Source organism: Pteropus medius, unplaced genomic scaffold (assembly GCF_902729225.1).
Source record: "Pteropus medius unplaced genomic scaffold, Ma_sr-lr_union100, whole genome shotgun sequence".
Classification (NCBI taxonomy): Eukaryota; Metazoa; Chordata; class Mammalia; order Chiroptera; family Pteropodidae; genus Pteropus; species Pteropus medius.
In genome coordinates this window covers 1-21919 of record NW_024346221.1, presented here as the reverse complement: position 1 = coordinate 21919, position 21919 = coordinate 1, and the positions used below count along the sequence as shown (strand labels likewise).

Below are 21919 nucleotides of genomic sequence, written 5' to 3'. Positions count from 1 at the left end.
TAACCTCAGGAAAAAAAAATACGTAGAATACATAAAAAAGAAAAAATGAGAAGTAAATCAAAATATGTCACTACAAAAATCCAACTATACAAAGGAAGGTAGTAAAGAAGAAGATGAGGAACAAAATATCTATATGACATATAGAAAACAGATAACAAAATAGCAAAGTTAGTTTCTTTTGGATCTGTAATTATTTTAAACTCAAACAGATTAAACTGCCAAATTAAAAGACATAGATTGGCAGAATATATTTAAAAAATAGAATCCAATTATATGTTGTCTATAAGAGATTCATTTTATTTTTTTAAATTTTATTAAGATATCATTAACATAATATTATGTATGTTTAAGGTATATGATGTGTTATTTTGATACACTAACATATTGCAAAATATTTACTAACATAATGTTAGCTAAGACCTCCATCATATCACATAATTATTGTGTGTGTGTGTGTGTGTGTGTGTGTGTGTGTGTATGGTGAGAACATTAAATATTTGCATCTATTGAGATGATTATGATTTTTACTTATTAATGTGATATATCAATTTATCAATTTGTATATGTCAAATCATTCTGGCATCTTGTGGATAAATCCTTTTAAAATGATATTGAATCCTGCTTGCTAATATTTTGTTCAAAATTTTACCATCTATATTCATCAGGGATATTGACCTATAGATTTCGTTTTGTTTTGTTTTGTTTTTCTTGCAGTGTCCTTGTATGGCTTTGGTATCAGGATAATGCTGGCCTGTTAAAATGAGTTTGGGAGTGTTCTCTCATTTTCAATTTTTTGTAAGATTTTTCAAAAGGATTGGTGTTAATTCTTCTTTAAATAATAGGTGGAATTCACCAAGAAAACCATTGGGCCTTGGCTTTTCTGTGTCAGGAGGTTTTTTATTACCGATTCAGTCTTCTTACTCATTATTGACCTATTTAGGTTTTTTACTTCTTCACCATTTGTTCTTAGAAGGCCATATGTTTCTAGAAATTCATTCAATTCTTCTGAGTTATTCAATTTGCTGGCATATACCTGTTCATAGTAGTCTCATATTCCTTTGTATTTCTTTAATAGCAGTTCTAACGTCTTCCATTTCTTTTCTCAGTTAGTCTAGCTAAAGGTTAACCAAATTTGTTAATATCTTTTCAAAAAAATAAATTTGTTTCATCAATCTTTTTTAAAATTTTCACTTTTTATTTTTTCCAATTATAGTTGACATACAATATTATATTAGTTTCAAGTATACAACACAATGATTACACATTTATATAACTTATGAAGTGATCTCTTTGATAAATCCAGTATCTGATACCATACATAATTATTACAATACCACTGACTATATTCCCATGCTACACTCCACATATCTATCACTGCTTTGTAACTACCAATTTGTAACTTAATCCTCTCCCCACTTCTACCATTCCCTACCACCAATCTGTCAACCATCAAAATGCTCTCTGTATGTATGAGCTTTTTTCTGTTCTTTGTTTATCCTGTTCTCTAGATTCCACATAAGACATTTGTTTTTCTCTGTCTGACTTACTCCACTCAGCACAACAACCTGTAGGTGCATCCATATTGTGGAGATTGCAAGATTTAGTAAAGCAATTACTAACAGAATTAAAGGGAGGAACAGACCAAAAAATTATCATAGTAGGAGACTTAAAGACCTCGCTATCGTATATGGACAGATCATCCACACAGAAAATCAATAAGGAAATAACACTCATAAATGACACATTAGACCAACTGAACATAATTAACATTTACAGAGCGTTCCATCCCAAAAGAGCTGCTTATACATTCCTCTCTAGTGCACATGGAACATTCTCAAGAATTGACCACATACTGGGACACAGAAATAGCCTCAACAAATATAAGAGGGTTGAAATCATACCAACCATGTTCTCTGATCATAATGCTTTGGAACTAGAGATCACCTGCAAGAAAGAAAGCAGGAAGAACCACAAATATATGGAGATTAAACAACATGCTACTGAAGCACAAGTAGATCAGAGAAGAAATAAAAAAAAAAAAAAAAGAGATCAATAGATACATAGAAACAAATGAGTTTGGGACAGTACAATATATCAAAACTTTTGGGACACGGCAAAAGCGGTTATAAGAGGAAAATTCATATCATTACAGGCCTACATCCAAAAACAAAAATAAGCCCAAATAAACAACATAATGCATCATCTCAAAAAAAAAAAAAAAAAACTAGAGAAGAAAGAACAAATTAAGCCTAAAGTCAGCAGAAGGAAAGAAATAATCAAAATTAGAGCAGAAATAAATGAAATTGAAAACAAAACAAACAAACAAATAGAAACAATAGAAAAAATAAGAGCAACAAAAAGCTGGTTCTTTGAGAAGGTTAATAAAATTGACAAACCCCTGGTTAGACTCACTAAAGAAAAAGAGAAAGAACACAAATAAACAAAATCGGGGATGAAAGAAGAAATTACAACTGACAACACAGAAACACAAAGGATTAAGCAAGAATATTATAAAAAAGTATGTAACACCAACTATAAAACCTAGAAGAAATGGACCAGTACTTAGAAAAATACAACCTTCCTAGACTGAATCAAGAAGAACTGGAAAATCTAAATAGACCAATCAGCAGTATGGAAATTGAAACAATCATTAAAAACCTACCAAAAAGTAAAAGGCCAGGAACAGATGGCTTCACCAGTGTATTCTACAAAACTTTCAAGGAAGATTTAACATCTGTTCTCCTCAAACTCTTCCAAAAAATCGAGGAAGAGGTAATACTTCCCAACTCATTTTATGAGGCCAATATTACTATGCTACCAAAACCTGGTAAAGATAACAAGAAAGGAAACAATAGACCAATATCTCTTATGAACACAAATGCAAAAATCCTAAAGAAGATACTAGTGAACCGAATACTCATATTAAAAAGATTATACACCACGATCAAGTGGGCTTGATCAGCAACATATTAAAAAGATTATACACCACGATCAAGTGGGCTTCATTCCAGGGGCGCAGGGATGGTTCAACATATGCAAATCGATTAATGTGATACACCACATAAACATATTAAAAAACAAGAACCATACGATCATATCAGTACATGCAGAAAAAGCCTTCGACAAGATACAGAATCAATTTATGATCAAAACACTTCACCAAATCGGTATGGAAGGAAAGTACCTTAACATAATAAAGGCCATCTATGACAAATCCTCCCCTCAGTCAACATTATACTTAGTGGTGAAAAACTAAACACCTTCCCTTCAAGATCAGGAACAAGACAAGGCTGTCTACTATCGCCACTGTTTTTCAGTATAACATTGGAAGTCCTAGCAAGTGCAATCAAGCAAGAGAAAGCTATAAAAGGCATCCAAATAGGAAACGAAGAAATCAAATTGTCACTATTCACAGATGACATGATTCTCTATATAGGAAATCCTAAAGACTCCACAAGAACACTACTAGAAACAATAAGCAAATACAGTAAAGTCTCTGGATACAAAATCAATGTTCAAAAGTCTACAGCTTTTCTAAACTCTAATAACAAAGTGTCAGAGAAAGAAGTGGAAAAAATCATTCATTTTGCAACTGCAACACAAAGAATAAAATACACAGGAATAAATTTAACGAAACCTGTCAAGGACTTATATAATGAAAACGACAAGAACCTATTAAAAGAATTCGAAGATACTAAGAAATGGAAAGATATTCCGTGTTTTTGGATTGGAAGAATCAACATAGTTAAAATGACCTTATTACCTAAATCATTATACAGATTTAATGCAATCCCCATCAAAATCCCATTGCCATGTTTTAAAGAAATAGAACAAAAAATCATCAGATTTGTATGAAAGCACAAAAGACCCCGAATTACCAAACCCTTCCTGAGAAAAAGGAACAAGGCTGAAGGCATCACTCTGCCCAACTTCAAATTATATTGCAAAGTGACAGTAATCAAAACGGCATGATACTGGCAGCAAAATAGACACACAGATCAGTGGAACAGAATCAAGAGTCCAGAAGTAAACCCATATATATATGGGCAAATAACTTGCGACAAAAAAGCCAAAAACATACAGTGGAGAAAGAAAAGCCTCTTCAATAAACGGTACTGGGAAAATTGGAAGGCCACCTGCAAAAGAATGAAACGAGACTGTTGTCTATCACCACACACCAAAATTAACTCAAAATGGATTGAGGACCTGAATGTAAGACCAGAATCAATAAAATGCATAGAAGAAAACAGGAATGAAACTGAAGGTCCTTGGACTTAAAGAAGATTTTATGAATTCGACCTCAAAAGCAAAGGAAGTAAAAGCTAAAATAAATGAATGGACTACATCAAACTAAAAAGCCTCTGCTCAGCAAAAGAAATTGTCAGCGAGGTAAAGAGACAACCATTTGAATAGGAAAATATATTTGCAAGCAACGCCTCCGATAAGGGCCTAATATCCAAAATATACGAAAAACTCATACAACTCAATAACAACAACAACAAAAAAAACAAACGATCCAATCAAAAAATGAGCAGAGGACCTGAACAGACACTTCTCCCAAGAGAACATACAAATGGCCTACAAACATATGAAAAGATGCTCAACATCTCTAGCTATTAGGAAGATGCAAATCAAAACCACAATGAGATACATCTCACACCTGTTAGAATAGCTATAATCAACAGGACACATAACAACAAATACTGGAGAGGATGCGGAGAAAAAGGGACCCCCATACACTGCTGGTGGGACTGCAAATTGGTACAGCCACTACAGAAAACAATGTGGAGGTTCCTCAAAAAGCTAAAAATTGATCTACCATATGATCTATCAATCCCTTTACTGGGTATTTACCCCAAAGACTTGAAAACCCATATCTGAAAAGATATTTGCACACGGATGTTCATAACAGCACTATTTACAGTGGCCAGGACATGGAAGCAGCTGAAGTGTCCTACAATAGGTAATCGGCTGTAGAAGCTGTGGTACATATATACAATGGAATATTACTCAGCCATAAGAAGAGATGAAATACTGCCATTTGCAATGACATGGATGGACCTCAAGATAATCATGCTAAGCGAAGTAAGCCAGACTGAAAAAGTTGAAAATCACATGATATCACTTACATGTGGGATATAAACCTAAAAGCAACAAATGAACAGGACAAACAGAGACTCAGGGACATGAACAATGGACTCGTGGTTACCAGAGTTAGGGAGTAGAGGAGGAGGAAAGAGGTAGACAGGGTAAAAGGGGTCAAAGATAGGGGGTTGGGGAAGGGTGAAGTGTGTAAATGGGATCAAATATATGGTAGCCTAAAGAAACTGGAATCTGGGTGTCCATCGCACAATAGAATATAGAGATGTCAAATTATAATTTACACCTGAAAATGATATAAGTATATTAACTAATGTTACCCCAATAAACTTAATTAATAAATATCATATGGATCCACAAAATACTGTGAATAGCCAAAACAATCTTGAGGAAGAAAAAGAAAGTTGGAGGCATCATGCTCCCTGATTTCAAACTATACCACAAAGTTAATATGATCAAAACAGTGTAGTACTGGCTCAAAAAAGACACATCGATCAATGGAACAGAGCAGAAAGCTCAGAAATAATCCCTCAGTTATATGGTCAAATAATCTATGACAAAGGATGCAAAAAATACACAATGTGAAATAACATGTTCCTCAACAAAGTGGTGTTGGAAAAACTAGACATATACATTCAAAAATTAAAAATAAAATAAAATAAAATAAAATAAAAGTGAACCACTCTCTTAAACCATATACAAAAATAAACTCAAATGGATTAAAGACTTACATATATGGCCTGGAAACATAAAACTACTAGAACAAAACATATGTAGTAAACTATTTGTCATGAATCTGAGTAATATCTTTTTGGCTTTATCTCCTCAAGCAAGGAAAACAAAAGAGCATAAATAAACAAATAAGACTTTATCAAACTAAAAGGCTTGTGCGCAGTAAAGGAAACCATCAACAAAATGAAAAAACAACTTACTGAATGAGAGAATGAATTTGCAAATGATATATCCAATAAGGGGTTGATATTCAAAATATATAAGGAATTCATACAACTCAGTAACAAAACAAATATACAATTTGATCAAAAAATGAGCAGAGGACACGAAAAAGCATTTCTTCAAAGAAGATGTACCTATGGCCAACAGATATAGAAAAAGGTGCTCAACATCACTAATAATCGGAGAAATGCAAATCAAAACCACAGTGTGATACCACTTCATACCAGTCAGAATGGCTATTATCAGAAAGTCAACAAATAACGTGTTAATGAGGATGTGGAGAAAAGGGAACCCTTGTTCACTGTTGGGGGTGTTAGGTAGCTAGTCAGATATGAGCGACAGGGGGAACAAAGTAATAGGGGCCCAGCCTAGAGATCGCCTAATGAACACCCTATTGGTAGTTAGAGAATCCCTCCTGTTTCCCCAGAGATAAAGGAAAGGAGGGTCTTAATCTTAGCTGGCCTAATCCAGCTACAGATACCTTCGCAGAAGATACTGCCCTAATTTGCCCACAATTTAAGCTTAATTATAATGCTATGTTTATACCTGGAAGTTCATGAATTCTGAATTCTGAGTAAGCACATGCACACTAGGCAAAGACCTATATAGCATTAAATGTCTGTCAAAATGACCTCACTTGCCAGTTACCTAAGAATGCTTTTGTAACCACCCATCACAGACCTAAATATAACACAGACCTCTCTCTTCCCAGGGGTTACAGCTCTCTATCTTCTCTGGCTGTAACCTGTGCCCTGCCCCCCTGGGGTAAGTATCCTCATTTCCACGTGGTTAGCCATGCTTTTAATAAATGAATATTTCTCATATTTACTGAGTTGAAATTCATTTCTTCATCAGTGATAAGGACCTAGAGGTGTGTTACCGGAACACCAATCACTGCAACGGTAACAGTGAGACTGTGAATTAGTGCAGCCACTATAGAAAACAATATGGAGAGTCCTTGAAAAACTAAAACTATATCTACTATGTGACCTAGCAATTGCACATCTAAGTATTTATTAAATTAAAAAAAAAACAACATTAATTCAAAAAAAAATCTTTATTGCAGCATTATTTACAATAGCAATGATATGGAAGCAACTTAGGTATTTATTGATAAATGAATGGATAAACAATAAGTTATATATAATGGAATATTATGCAGCAATAAATAATATAATCTTGTCATTTGTGACAACCTGAATGAATCTAGAGGGTATTATGCTTAGTGAACTAAGTCAGACAAGGATAAATACATATGATTTCACTTATATGTGAAATCTAAAAAACAAACAAACAAAATAAAACAACAAACTCTTGGTAACAGAGACTAAAGGGATGGCTGCCAGAGGGAAGGGGATGGAGAGTTTGATGAAAAAGGTGAAGTGGAATATAGTAAATAATATTATGATAAGTTTGCATGGTGACCAATGATTGATTACTAGAATAAGTGAGGTGATCACATTGTAAGATGTTAAAATGTTGAATCACTATACTGTACACTTGAAACTAATATAACTAATATAATATTGTATACCATCTATACATAATCAAACAAACAAATATTATCTCAGGAGATTAAAAACACAGATTTTCTCTTATGTTTTATTTTAGAAGTTTTATAGTTTTGGATATAAATTTTGAGATGATCAATTTCAAGTCATTTTTTTCTTTATTTATTTAAATAATTTTTAATTTTTTAATTATGATTGAATTTTTTTTTCTAAATAGAATTTAGTTTTTGGAGCACCTTTAAGTACACAGAAATATTGAGTAAAATTTACAGAGATTTCTCCATATACTTTCAGACCCTTAACATAGTCTTCCCTATTATCAACATCCCCCACCAAAGTGGTATATTTGTTACAATTAAGCTAACATCGACATATTGTTATCATTCTAAGTTAATAGTTTACATTAAGGTTTATTCTTTATGTTGTACATTTTATGGGTTTGAAAAAAAATTATAATGACATGTATCCACTATTATATTATCATACGGTGTAGTTTCACTGTCCTAAAAACTCCTTGGGCTCTGTCTATTTATTCCTCTCTCTCTCTCTTAAACCCTGAAAAATAATGATCTTTTCACTGTATTCATAGTGTTACCTTTTGCAGAATATCATATAATTTGAATTATACATTTTGCATGTAGCCTTTTCAGATTGGTATCTTCCACTTAGTAATATGAATTTAACTTTCCTCCATTTCTTTGCATGGCTTGATTAATAATTTATTTTTAGTGCTGAATAATATTTAATTCCACAACTTGTTTATCTATTCACCTACTGAAAGACATCAATCTTAGTTGCTTCCAAGTTGGCAATTTTGAATAAGGCTGCTATAAACATTTGTGTGCAGATTTTTGCATGAACATAAGTTTCCGATTCTTTTGAATAAACATCATGGAACATAATTGCTGGATCATATGGTAAGAATATTGAGTTTTGTAAAAAAACAACAAAAATTTCTTCCAAAAATGGCTCTACATTTTTACATTACTACCAGCAATAAATGAGAACTTCTGTTGCTTCACATCCTTGCCATCATTTCATGTTATCAGTGTCCTGAATTTTTGCCAGTCTAATAAGTGTGTGGCGGTATCTCATTGTTTTAATTCACTATTCTCTGATGGCATATGATGTTGAACATTTTTTCATATGTTTATTTATCAACTATATACATATTTTTGGTGAGGTGTCTGTGAAGGTCTTTTGCCCATTTTTAATTAGGTTATTTTTCTATTATTAAGTTTTAAGAGTACTTTGTAAATTTTGGATAACAGTCCTTTATCAGATAAATATTTTGCAAACAGTTTATCTCATTCTGTGGCTTATCCTCTCATTATCTTGATACTGTCTTTCATAGAGAAGTTTTTAATTTTAATAAAGTACAGTTTATCATTTTTTTCTTTTATGAATCATAGCTTCAGTATTGTATTTAAGTTTAATTTTTAGAGAAGGTATAACATAGGAGTGTAAGTTCATTTTCTTGCATATGGAAATCTAATGGTTATAGAACCACTTGTTGAAAAGTTTATACTTTCTTCATTGATTTGTCCTTCCTACTTTGTTGAAAATAAGTTTTTAATTATATTTGTATAGGATAACCTCTGGCTTCTCTATTCTGTTCCATTGTTTAGTCCATCAATAGCACAATGATAAAATTATTTTGATTTTATAATAATTTACAAGCATTGTGTGTCCACTAAATTCTTTTCTTATCAAAACTGTTTTGGTTACTCCCTTACCTTTTTCATATAAATTTCATAAAAAACTTGGCAAGTTTAAAAACATCCTGCTACAATATTAATTGAAATTGCATTGAATCTATATATCTATTTAGAGAGAATTGACATAATAGCAATAAAAAGGCTTCTAATCTACGAATATAATATGTTGATATATATTTCTTCATTTATGTAGATTAATTTCTTTTATCAGTGTTATGTATTTTTCAGCATATAAGACCTGTACATGATTTGTTAGATTTACATTTAAGTATTTTATATAATTTTTGAGAGGCTGTAAATGGTATTGTATTTTAAATTTTGGTGTTCAGTTGTTAGTTGCTGGTATATATAATTGATTTTTATATGTTTATTTTGTATCTTGAGAAATTGCTAAACTTATTTATTAGTTCTAGAAGTTTGTTTTGTTTTGTTTTGTGTTTGCAGATTCCTTGGCGTGACAAAATATTAGTAACAAGTTTTGTGTCCATTAACATTAAAATATACTATTTGAAATTGCGTGTTGAAATATAAATATCATTTAAAATATTTTATTGTAGTGTTATATATATTCATGTTATAAATGAAAATGATGCTGTAGATAAAAATTTATTCTCTTTTATTCATATAACATTGCTGATAATTTTTCATGTTTCATATTTGTAAATATGACTAAGTAGCTGCATAGTATTTCATCTAATTTGTTTCATAATACGTGTTTACTCTATTTTTAGATGCTTATTGTTTTCCAATTTTGATTATTAATAACAATTTTGTGATAAATTTGTATATGTGCGTTTATGCATATAGCTGTATATAATCTTCAAACAATTTTTAAAGAATAGAGTCTTAGAAGTAAAATTATTATGCTAGGAATTAAAAACAGTTTTAAGTTTCTTGCTTTTTTCAGGAAGCATGTGGATAATTTTAAATGGAAATAAACTATTTTAATCGTAAATCTTGAATAATATTATCCACTGGTGAAAATCAGAGTTTGATTGATCCAAATTAACATAGTAATATATATCTAAATTTTTTCTTAATTTCTTCATGTTCATATTAGGTAAATATAAAATTCTTAAAATTATTTTATTATATTTTACTATCATCATTAATTCCTTTTATGTAGTTTATAACATTTTATGTTGAAATGTCTATAAAATAACTGTTATAAGAAGAAGAAATTGAAAATGTGTAAGAGAACAGACACACAAGCATGCCTTATTCTATCATATTTTTTCCATTAGTTTATTCCCTAAAACATGATAGTGGTTAGGTGTTAATAGTCAAACTCCTTTCGCTGTACCAGTTTAGGCTTATATGTCTAGTTTATATAATTACACTTCCACTTATGTAAGTCCTTGGGGTGTTATCTATTTGACAGTAATCATAAATGAGAATAAAGGAAATGATGCATAAAGTAACTACTCATGGTTTAATTATTCTCATTAATCTACCTTACTGTTTGTGGTTTATGTCTGCTCTAACCAGTGATGTTTAACAGCCCTGTTGTTCTTACCATCATCCATATGCAGGCCTGTCAATCAATGACAATTATTACTTAATGAACATGTAATGAAGCATAGACCTAAAAAGTAGTGAACTAATCACTCATTACAGTTTTTATTATAAGTTATCAGAATTTCCTTCAGTTTGGTTCTACCAACATCTTCAGCAGTAATCAGCTTCACCACTAGGAATCTTAAATAAAATTTTGAGTCTTACCTGCATGAATACTCTCAAGGTAAGAGGGTCATTTCAAAGAACTATGTTAGAAAGTAGTAGGACACAAGTCATACACCTGAAACTAATATAACATTGTATGTCAACTGTAATTGAAAATATATATTTTTTTTTTTAAAAAAAAAAGAGAGAACTGGGTTAGTATTTTTCTCCAAAGTTTATTATTTGAGTTATCTTGGACTAGGGTATGAACTTTTCTAAAGTTTATTTTCCTTATTTGAAATGGGGGAAAATTTCTGATTTATGGGTTTGTGGTAAGAGTTAACCTAACACAAAGTACCCAGTATGTGGTAACTGCTGTTAGTATTACTAATTATATAAGACTTTATTTATTACCACTTGGATTTCTGTTTCATGTCAACCTTGTAACATATTTTGTTTCTCCATTTCATATTCTCTTCAATTTTGTTGTGTATGTTTTTGTAAACACACACACACAATTCAACATATTAGGATTTTAAATTTTTAAACAGCTAATACTACAGCTAAAAAGTCACACTGTGATTAGTTTGTAATTTTAAATGAATAAAGTTAAAATTAAAACCTATTTTGTTATAGTTTTATTGGTCTTTTTGATGTCACATACTTGTTTCACATTACCTCCTGAAGTTAAATGTTAGACTCAGTAAATCTTCCATGGGAAAGCTCTAGGTTAAGGTGATTGTAGGATGTCCTATACTTCAGGCTAAACAACTTCCTTCAAGCAAATACAGAATTAAAATAAAATGCTGTACACTTTGGCATATTTCAACCAGGTGTATTGGCCAACTAAATATTTTGACATTAAAAGTAGATTTTGAATTCTACATTCATAAAGTTGGAATATCCTACTATTCACTGTGCAAGTAGATAATAATAGGCAGAGATCACCTGATCTCTTTTAGCCAATTGTATCTATTTGACAGAAGTACTGAACAGTGGGACAAGGGACCTATAGTTGTTCTCCTGGTGTATAAATTTACCTCATTTGGAAGATAATGTTCTTTTAAGTAGAGATTAAAATGTTTTCTAGTAATGACAATGTTAGATATGCAGATCTAGGGAACATAATTTTTTGAATTTTAAAATCAAAATCAAATAGTATTATATAAAGTATACCTCTGATGGGCATTGCTTGGATAGAAAAGCATCAGAATACCAAATGTAAGATGTATGATTCCTGCAAAAGTAAGTTTATTAACTTCTGGGTAAAAAATTATACAAATCTAAAGCTTACGCATGCTTAAAATCATTGTAAGATAATGTGCATAAATAGCAAAAAAAACTTTCAATGAAAAGTGATTGTATTAATTTGCTTTACTATCAGTAAGACTCATTTTTAAACAATGGCATTACTAATTAAGTGTGACTAAAATTTATAATTTGAAATGCTATTTTTCCTCTTTGGCAAGACTAAACTTTAATATATTCTCCTACAACAATACTATTTTACAATCACTTCTTACCATTGTCTAGCTGATAGTTCTAGGCCATGGGCTAACATGAAGACGTACTGCTTATCTGTCTGAAATGGAAATTGTTCCCAGACCTAATTATTATTATATAAGATGAAACAACATAGTTAGTAAATTTTTAGTTTGCATATTCCTCTCATTTATATATTTTTTCTATAGCCAATTTATCTTTAATGGATAGAATTTTTCTAATTGTAATCCTGTCTCTAATGTGCCTTATATTCTACTTCAATTTCTATTCTTATCTATCTCTTTCCTGAGACCCCCATCTTATATTTAGTTTTCTGTACCTGGTACCTAACTCTGAGCATGGTTGAATCTACATAATTTATGTTTAAAAAAAGTTCAAGAAGAGATCTGCATTTGCTCAGAAAAACCAGATAGTCTCTCTACAAGATATTTTCTACAATTATGAACTTTAGGGTTTTTGTTTTTGGTGTAAAGATAGAAAAATTATTGAGCAAAAATGTGGCCTAAGATTAGAGTTAATATGTTCTGTTGACTCAAATGCACATGCTCACCTCTGAAAATCTCATTTTTGTTTGGAGTTATTTGAAAGTTGTTCATATATAGATGAACATGCACATAATGTTTATATATACATATACATACACTCAAGAGAAGACAGAAACTTTTGACTTAGGAGTGTAAAACATTTTCAACTTCTAACATTTAGAACTAGTATCATAGAATACTACTAAATAAATGTAATAAATAATTTTACTTTTATATATTATGATGGCTAAAGAGAATGAACATGATGAAACAAAAAATAATAAAGAGAAATTATCAGCCTAATATTTATTTTATAGGGGTTCCAATATAACCAACACATGGTAGATATGAAATGCCTAAATTTAGGGTGCTATAGGTAGAGAAAAGTATTTAGTATTATAAATGTGAATGTGAATAACGGCCTTTACTTTGCAGTTCTTTTTACTCTAATCCTAAGTTACTTTTTCTTACAAAAGTGGTAAGATGTGTTAGCAGTTTCTAATTACATAGCTGTTTTATTATGAGGCAGCAGTTGGAGAATTACACAATGAAAGTGTGTATCACATATAGAAAGAATTTATGTTTGGGTAATAGGAAAAAGAGATCAGGAATTTAGCCCAATATACTGGAGGAAACTACTCTTTTTATATATAGTTGCTGAAACCTGCGTGAACTTCGAGAAATTGCTAATGAATACAATATTTTCTAAAATTGCAAACAAGGGCTGAGCAGAATGATGTGGCATAAGCGTAACTTAAAAATCTTAATTAAGAAATCAACAGAATCTAGATGATTAAAATGAAATTTATATCAGATGAAGTAACTCCCTTAGCTAGATCAGAATATGCTTTCTACCAAGTTGTAGTGAGGAGAAATTAACAATTTAAAATTAGAACATTAGTATTTATTAATAATTTATTGCATATTGTTACACATATATAAACTATTGTTTTATTATTTCTGGTTTTTATCTCTCTTTCTTACTACACATATTCATGTATTTCTGTATTTACATACAGAGAACAAATAGTCACAAACACATGGCAGTCTAGTGTAGCAGTTAAGAAAGAAAGTTTGGACAAAAATCTTCCTGGAGAGTTAATCTTGTTTTTACCACTTACTGCTGAGTAACCATGGCAATATGTCAATTTTTTTCCTAATTTTTATCTTTTTAATCTGTGAAACAGGAATGGTAGTAACTACCTCATAAAATTATTCTGAAGATTAAATAAAACAAATCCACAAAAACTTGAGATCAATGCCTGAGTCATAGTAAGTACTTAAAAATGATATAAGTTACTATTGTTACATAGATTTTTTTTCTATTTTTAATCCATTTCTTTGTCATATATATAAAGTATTGAATTAAAGAAACATTTCATGGGGTGAAGGATGAAAGTGAGGGTGAAGGAGACAGGAAAGGAGGCAGGCAGTGAGGAAAAGAAGGAAACAAAGAAAGAAAGAAAACAAGAGAGACTGGGTACTTCCTAAAATTAAAAAAAAAGAGAGAGACTGGGAGAGAGATAAGTTTCCACTTCTGGAAAAATGGAGTAAGCATAGATTAGTCTATTTCTTCTGTTAAGTACAATAAAAGTTCTGGGATGAATGAATGAATGAGTGAATGAATACACACACACGAAGTCTCTGCAAGGTGAAGAGAAGACTGACTGTCTAAGGACCTTGGGGCCCAAGGAATGACATGGCAGTGAGTTCTCTAGGTTTTCTTTAGGCTCGTATTTCATACACAGAGCCAAATAAACCAGCAGCCCAGAACTGCCAATGAGAACAGATAAATAAGCCCTAACAAAAGCTTGCTCTGTTTAGTCAAATGACCAGAAAAAAGGCAGCCTAGTAAGACAGAAAATTTTTAGACAATAACCTCTCTACTCCAGCCATACACCAGAAATACATAAATTCTGTGATCACATCACCACCCATAACAGCAAAGGCTGAGTGGGAGCTAAGATTTTCACTCTCATACTCCAAGCTCCTGATGGGGTAGTTTCAGAGAAGCTAGGAATTTCATTGCTGCTAAACGGTAATAAATCTCCTCCCAGCCAAAGTGTCCACTTTTAAAGACCACATTGGGAGCCTGGACTTTTACTCTCATTCATCAATAATTGGATGTTCTGCCCTTCCACATTGGGGTGGTGCCAGAAGATGCCTAACAGAATAAAAACTTGTCATCACTGCCTGGTGGTCACAAGGTCACTTCTCACCCAAGTGCTGGTAGTGGAGGCCATAGGGTGAACAGTAATGAGGCACTACCCCTCCCAGCCAGGGAGATATTAGCAGAGGCTTAGTGGGAGCCAGAACAATGAGTTCCCTATAGTGGGTATCAATGGAGACAACATATGGAACCTGGACTTCAATTCTCACATGGAATAATAAGTAAACAATTCCTTTTTTTTTTCCTGATTAAATTGGTGTTAAATGAAGTAGATAAAAGGGAAGATTTAAAGAAGATCTAGAATTTCATAATAACCAAAATGTCCAGATTTTACTTGAATATTATTTATAATAGAAAAAAAAGAAAGATCTCAAAATGAATGAAAAAGACAGTAGATGACAACACTAAGATGACAAAGATGTTAGTATTATCCGAAAAAGATTTTAAAGCAGTTATGATAAAAATGTTTCAGTAAGCAATTACTAACATGCTTTAAGCATATAAAAAAAAAATGTAAATCCTCAGCAAGAGAGTATCAACCCAAAATAAAAAAAATATATATATATATATATAAAGAAAAAGAAAATGTAAATTGTACAACTGTAAAATATAATAACCAAAGCAAACAAATAAAAAACTCAATGAATAAGCTCAACAGCAGAATGGGAAAAAAAATAGAAGGGAGATCGAAAGATACAAAGAGAGAGAGAGCACCTCAAGGACCTCTGAAACTGTAATAGAAGGCCTACCATTCATGTCACTGGAGTCCCAAAAAGAGATAAGAAAATGAGTGGAATTAAAGAGCATACGAAGAAATAATGACTGAAAACTTCCCAATTTTTCAAAAGACATAAATCTATGCATCCAAGGAGCTGAATGAACCCCAAACAGAATAAAGACATAAAAATAATCCACACCAAGACATATTGTAGTGAAATAGCTGAAAAAATAAAGACAATGAAAAATCGTTCTAAGTAGCGAGAGTAAAATGACACCTCGCCAATTCTTAGGATACAGGATTTCCCATCAGAAATCATGGGTGGCAAAAGAATGTGCCACATATTTTTTGAGTGCTAAAAAACAAAAACAAAAACAAAAAAACTGTTTATTTAGAACCCTATACCCAGAGTAAAACACCTTTCAGGAATTTAAAGAGAAATCAAGACAGTCTTAAATGAAAGAAAACCTAGAGAGTCTACAGCCATACCACCCTGAACAAGCCCAATCCTGTCCTATTCTGGAAACTAAGCAAGGTCGGGCCTGGTTAGTACTTGGATGGGAGACCACCTAGGAAGACCAGGTGCTGTAGGTGTAAAAAATAAAAAAATAAGGGATTGCAAGCTGACAAGGTCCTTGCAATCTGTGAGGTCAACCACGGGTTGCCTTGCCAAAAAACAAAAACAAAAACAAAACCTAGAGGATTTGTAGCCAACAGACCTACTCTAAAAAAGTTGCTAAAGCAAGTTTGCTTTACAAGAAGAAAACTAAAACAAAATTTTGCAAGAAGTAGAACTATGGGTAAATACAATAAATTGTCTTTCTCCTCTTGAGTTTTTTAAATTATGTTTGATTTTTGAAGTAAAAAAAAAATAATGTCTGATGTGGTTCTAAATGTATACAGATAAAATATATAAGACAATTATATTATAAATGGAAGACAGCAAAGAAATGTAAGGACAGGGAAGGTTTGTATACTTTACTTGAACAGGTAAAATGGCAATAACAGTAGATTAAGATAAGTTATGCATATATAATACGTAAAACAACCACTGAAAGCTATACTTAAAGGTACACTAAAAAACATTAGAGATGAAATAAAGTACAACTATAAAAATTATCCATGTAATCTATAGGAAGGCAGAGATATGAATATAAATTCAAAATCTAGCAAGGGAAATTTCATTAGATTTTAAGGCTCAAGAATTATTCTCTTTGGATTAATACTCTGTTCTCCAGACCCACCAGAGTAGTCCTCATCTCTTGGCCCTGGGCATTAGTTCTGACCACTGGTCCCTAGCCCTGGCCCTTTAAAAACTAAGGACATGGCCCTATCCTCTGAAACTGAAGAGGAGACATTTTCACGCTCACCCCTCAGACCTGTGCTCTCTGGGCTCATGGTGGCAGTGGCAACTCTGTTGACTTCTGGACATTTAGGCTTATTCTTCCCTTTCTTGAAGGGTGATACATATCTTCAGCTAGATAGCTCTATTGGCTCATCCTAAAAATCCCAGAAATTTGATAGCCTTCCTTCATTTCATTCCATCTCTTTTCCCTTAATTCCACTCTGAAATAATTCCCTTCATTGTTTCCACTGGTATAAAATTCTCAAAAACATTGTTGGCCTCTCATATAATTCATGAGGGTCCAAGCCACAAGACAAGAAAGTCTCCCACAGATCTTTCCTAGATAACTGCATATCTAATCCTGGTTTCCATGAATCATACCCACACCTGCTGTAGCAAATGTGGCCACACTCTTGATGTTCTCTCCAGAATATGCTTTTTTCATCTTTTTTCAGTATGGTTATTCTGAGAATTTCCCAAATATTCAACTTCTGATTCCTTTTTGCTTAGCAATTACATCTACAATTTATCTCCTTCCTTGTACATTTTATTATAAACAGCAAGAAGAAACAAAACCACACCTTGCTTAAATATCCGCTCAGCTAAACATAACCTTCCATCACTTACACATTCTACTTTACACACATTTGGTTAAGTTGTTTTCTATTATTACACCAAAAGCAACAAATAATTTTATAACAAAGATCTACCCTTTTCTCTAGTTACCAATAACATGACCCTCATTTCTGTCTCTGACCTCACCAGAAATACCTTTGTTTATATTTGTATTTATCAACATCTTGTTCATGATGATATATGTATTCTCTAAAATGATAAAAGCATTATCTATAGCTCTTCTATTTTATTTCCGAGCTCTCACTAGAATCAATTTTCACATCCATATTTTAATTATAGTGTCTTCAAAAAAATCTAGGTACTTTCTAACATGCACATCAAAACTCTTCCAAACTGTTCATTTAGTTCCAAAGCCACATTCACATTTTTGGATATTTGTTCAACAGCACCCAGTTCCCAGTACTAAAATCTGTATTTGATTGCTAGTAGCTTAAAAACCAGAAATTTATTTTTTCATAATTCTTGAAGCTGGACGTCTAAGATTAAAAATGTTGACAAGGATCCTTCTAAAGATGATCTTTGCTTAGAGATAGTTGACTACTCCCTATGTTTTCACATAGTCTTACCCCTGTATTGTGTTTGTCCAAGTTTGTTCATCTTATACGGACACCAGTCACATTGAATTAAGGCTTACCCCAGTGACGTATTTTAACTAAATTGCCACTTTATTTTATTTATTTATTTTTTAAGTTTATTGGGGTAACAGTTAATACAATTATATAATTTTCAGATGTACATTATAATTTGACATCTCTATATTCTATTGTGCGATGAACACCCAGATTCCAGTTTCCTTTAGCTACCATATATTTGATCCCATTTACACACTTCACCCTTCCCCAACCCCCTATCTTTGACCCCTTTTACCCTGTCTACCTCTTTCCTCCTCCTCTACTCCCTAACTCTGGTAACCACGAGTCCATTGTTCATGTCCCTGAGTCTCTGTTTGTCCTGTTCATTTGTTGCTTTTAGGTTTATATCCCACATGTAAGTGATATCATGTGATTTTCAACTTTTTCAGTCTGGCTTACTTCGCTTAGCATGATTATCTTGAGGTCCATCCATGTCATTGCAAATGGCAGTATTTCATCTCTTCTTATGGCTGAGTAATATTCCATTGTATATATGTACCACAGCTTCTACAGCCGATTACCTATTGTAGGACACTTCAGCTGCTTCCATGTCCTGGCCACTGTAAATAGTGCTGTTATGAACATCCGTGTGCAAATATCTTTTCAGATATGGGTTTTCAAGTCTTTGGGGTAAATACCCAGTAAAGGGATTGATAGATCATATGGTAGATCAATTTTTAGCTTTTTGAGGAACCTCCACATTGTTTTCTGTAGTGGCTGTACCAATTTGCAGTCCCACCAGCAGTGTATGGGGGTCCCTTTTTCTCCGCATCCTCTCCAGTATTTGTTGTTATGTGTCCTGTTGATTATAGCTATTCTAACAGGTGTGAGATGTATCTCATTGTGGTTTTGATTTGCATCTTCCTAATAGCTAGAGATGTTGAGCATCTTTTCATATGTTTGTAGGCCATTTGTATGTTCTCTTGGGAGAAGTGTCTGTTCAGGTCCTCTGCTCATTTTTTGATTGGATCGTTTGTTTTTTTTGTTGTTGTTGTTATTGAGTTGTATGAGTTTTTCGTATATTTTGGATATTAGGCCCTTATCGGAGGCGTTGCTTGCAAATATATTTTCCTATTCAAATGGTTGTCTCTTTACCTCGCTGACAATTTCTTTTGCTGAGCAGAGGCTTTTTAGTTTGATGTAGTCCATTCATTTATTTTAGCTTTTACTTCCTTTGCTTTTGAGGTCGAATTCATAAAATCTTCTTTAAGTCCAAGGACCTTCAGTTTCATTCCTGTTTTCTTCTATGCATTTTATTGATTCTGGTCTTACATTCAGGTCCTCAATCCATTTTGAGTTAATTTTGGTGTGTGGTGATAGACAACAGTCTCGTTTCATTCTTTTGCAGGTGGCCTTCCAATTTTCCCAGTACCGTTTATTGAAGAGGCTTTTCTTTCTCCACTGTATGTTTTTGGCTTTTTTGTCGCAAGTTATTTGCCCATATATATATGGGTTTACTTCTGGACTCTTGATTCTGTTCCACTGATCTGTGTGTCTATTTTGCTGCCAGTATCATGCCGTTTTGATTACTGTCACTTTGCAATATAATTTGAAGTTGGGCAGAGTGATGCCTTCAGCCTTGTTCCTTTTTCTCAGGAAGGGTTTGGTAATTCGGGGTCTTTTGTGCTTTCATACAAATCTGATGATTTTTTGTTCTATTTCTTTAAAACATGGCAATGGGATTTTGATGGGGATTGCATTAAATCTGTATAATGATTTAGGTAATAAGGTCATTTTAACTATGTTGATTCTTCCAATCCAAAAACACGGAATATCTTTCCATTTCTTAGTATCTTCGAATTCTTTTAATAGGTTCTTGTCGTTTTCATTATATAAGTCCTTGACAGGTTTCGTTAAATTTATTCCTGTGTATTTTATTCTTTGTGTTGCAGTTGCAAAATGAATGATTTTTTCCACTTCTTTCTCTGACACTTTGTTATTAGAGTTTAGAAAAGCTGTAGACTTTTGAACATTGATTTTGTATCCAGAGACTTTACTGTATTTGCTTATTGTTTCTAGTAGTGTTCTTGTGGAGTCTTTAGGATTTCCTATATAGAGAATCATGTCATCTGTGAATAGTGACAATTTGATTTCTTCGTTTCCTATTTGGATGCCTTTTATAGCTTTCTCTTGCTTGATTGCACTTGCTAGGACTTCCAATGTTATACTGAAAAACAGTGGCGATAGTAGACAGCCTTGTCTTGTTCCTGATCTTGAAGGGAAGGTGTTTAGTTTTTCACCACTAAGTATAATGTTGACTGAGGGGAGGATTTGTCATAGATGGCCTTTATTATGTTAAGGTACTTTCCTTCCATACCGATTTGGTGAAGTGTTTTGATCATAAATTGATTCTGTATCTTGTCGAAGGCTTTTTCTGCATGTACTGATATGATCGTATGGTTCTTGTTTTTTAATATGTTTATGTGGTGTATCACATTAATCGATTTGCATATGTTGAACCATCCCTGCGCCCCTGGAATGAAGCCCACTTGATCGTGGTGTATAATCTTTTTAATATGTTGCTGATCAAGCCCACTTGATCGTGGTGTATAATCTTTTTAATATGAGTATTCGGTTCACTAGTATCTTCTTTAGGATTTTTGCATTTGTGTTCATAAGAGATATTGGTCTATTGTTTCCTTTCTTGTTATCTTTACCAGGTTTTGGTAGCATAGTAATATTGGCCTCATAAAATGAGTTGGGAAGTATTACCTCTTCCTCGATTTTTTGGAAGAGTTTGAGGAGAACAGATGTTAAATCTTCCTTGAAAGTTTTGTAGAATACACTGGTGAAGCCATCTGTTCCTGGCCTTTTACTTTTTGGTAGGTTTTTAATGATTGTTTCAATTTCCATACTGCTGATTGGTCTATTTAGATTTTCCAGTTCTTCTTGATTCAGTCTAGGAAGGTTGTATTTTTCTAAGTACTGGTCCATTTCTTCTAGGTTTTATAGTTGGTGTTACATACTTTTTTATAATATTCTTGCTTAATCCTTTGTGTTTCTGTGTTGTCAGTTGTAATTTCTTCTTTCATCCCCGATTTTGTTTATTTGTGTTCTTTCTCTTTTTCTTTAGTGAGTCTAACCAGGGGTTTGTCAATTTTATTAACCTTCTCAAAGAACCAGCTTTTTGTTGCTCTTATTTTTTCTATTGTTTCTATTTGTTTGTTTGTTTTGTTTTCAATTTCATTTATTTCTGCTCTAATTTTGATTATTTCTTTCCTTCTGCTGACTTTAGGCTTAATTTGTTCTTTCTTCTCTAGTTTTTTTTTTTTTTTTTTGAGATGATGCATTATGTTGTTTATTTGGGCTTATTTTTGTTTTTGGATGTAGGCCTGTAATGATATGAATTTTCCTCTTATAACCGCTTTTGCCGTGTCCCAAAAGTTTTGATATATTGTACTGTCCCAAACTCATTTGTTTCTATGTATCTATTGATCTCTTTTTTT

The 21919-nt window shown here is 32.5% G+C and overlaps 1 pseudogene; it reads left to right on the top strand.

The window, feature by feature from the left end:
• The first annotated feature begins 16335 nt into the window (after positions 1-16335).
• On the top strand, positions 16336-16454 carry LOC120613066 (uncharacterized; annotated as a pseudogene).
• The last annotated feature ends 5465 nt before the right edge of the window (positions 16455-21919 follow it).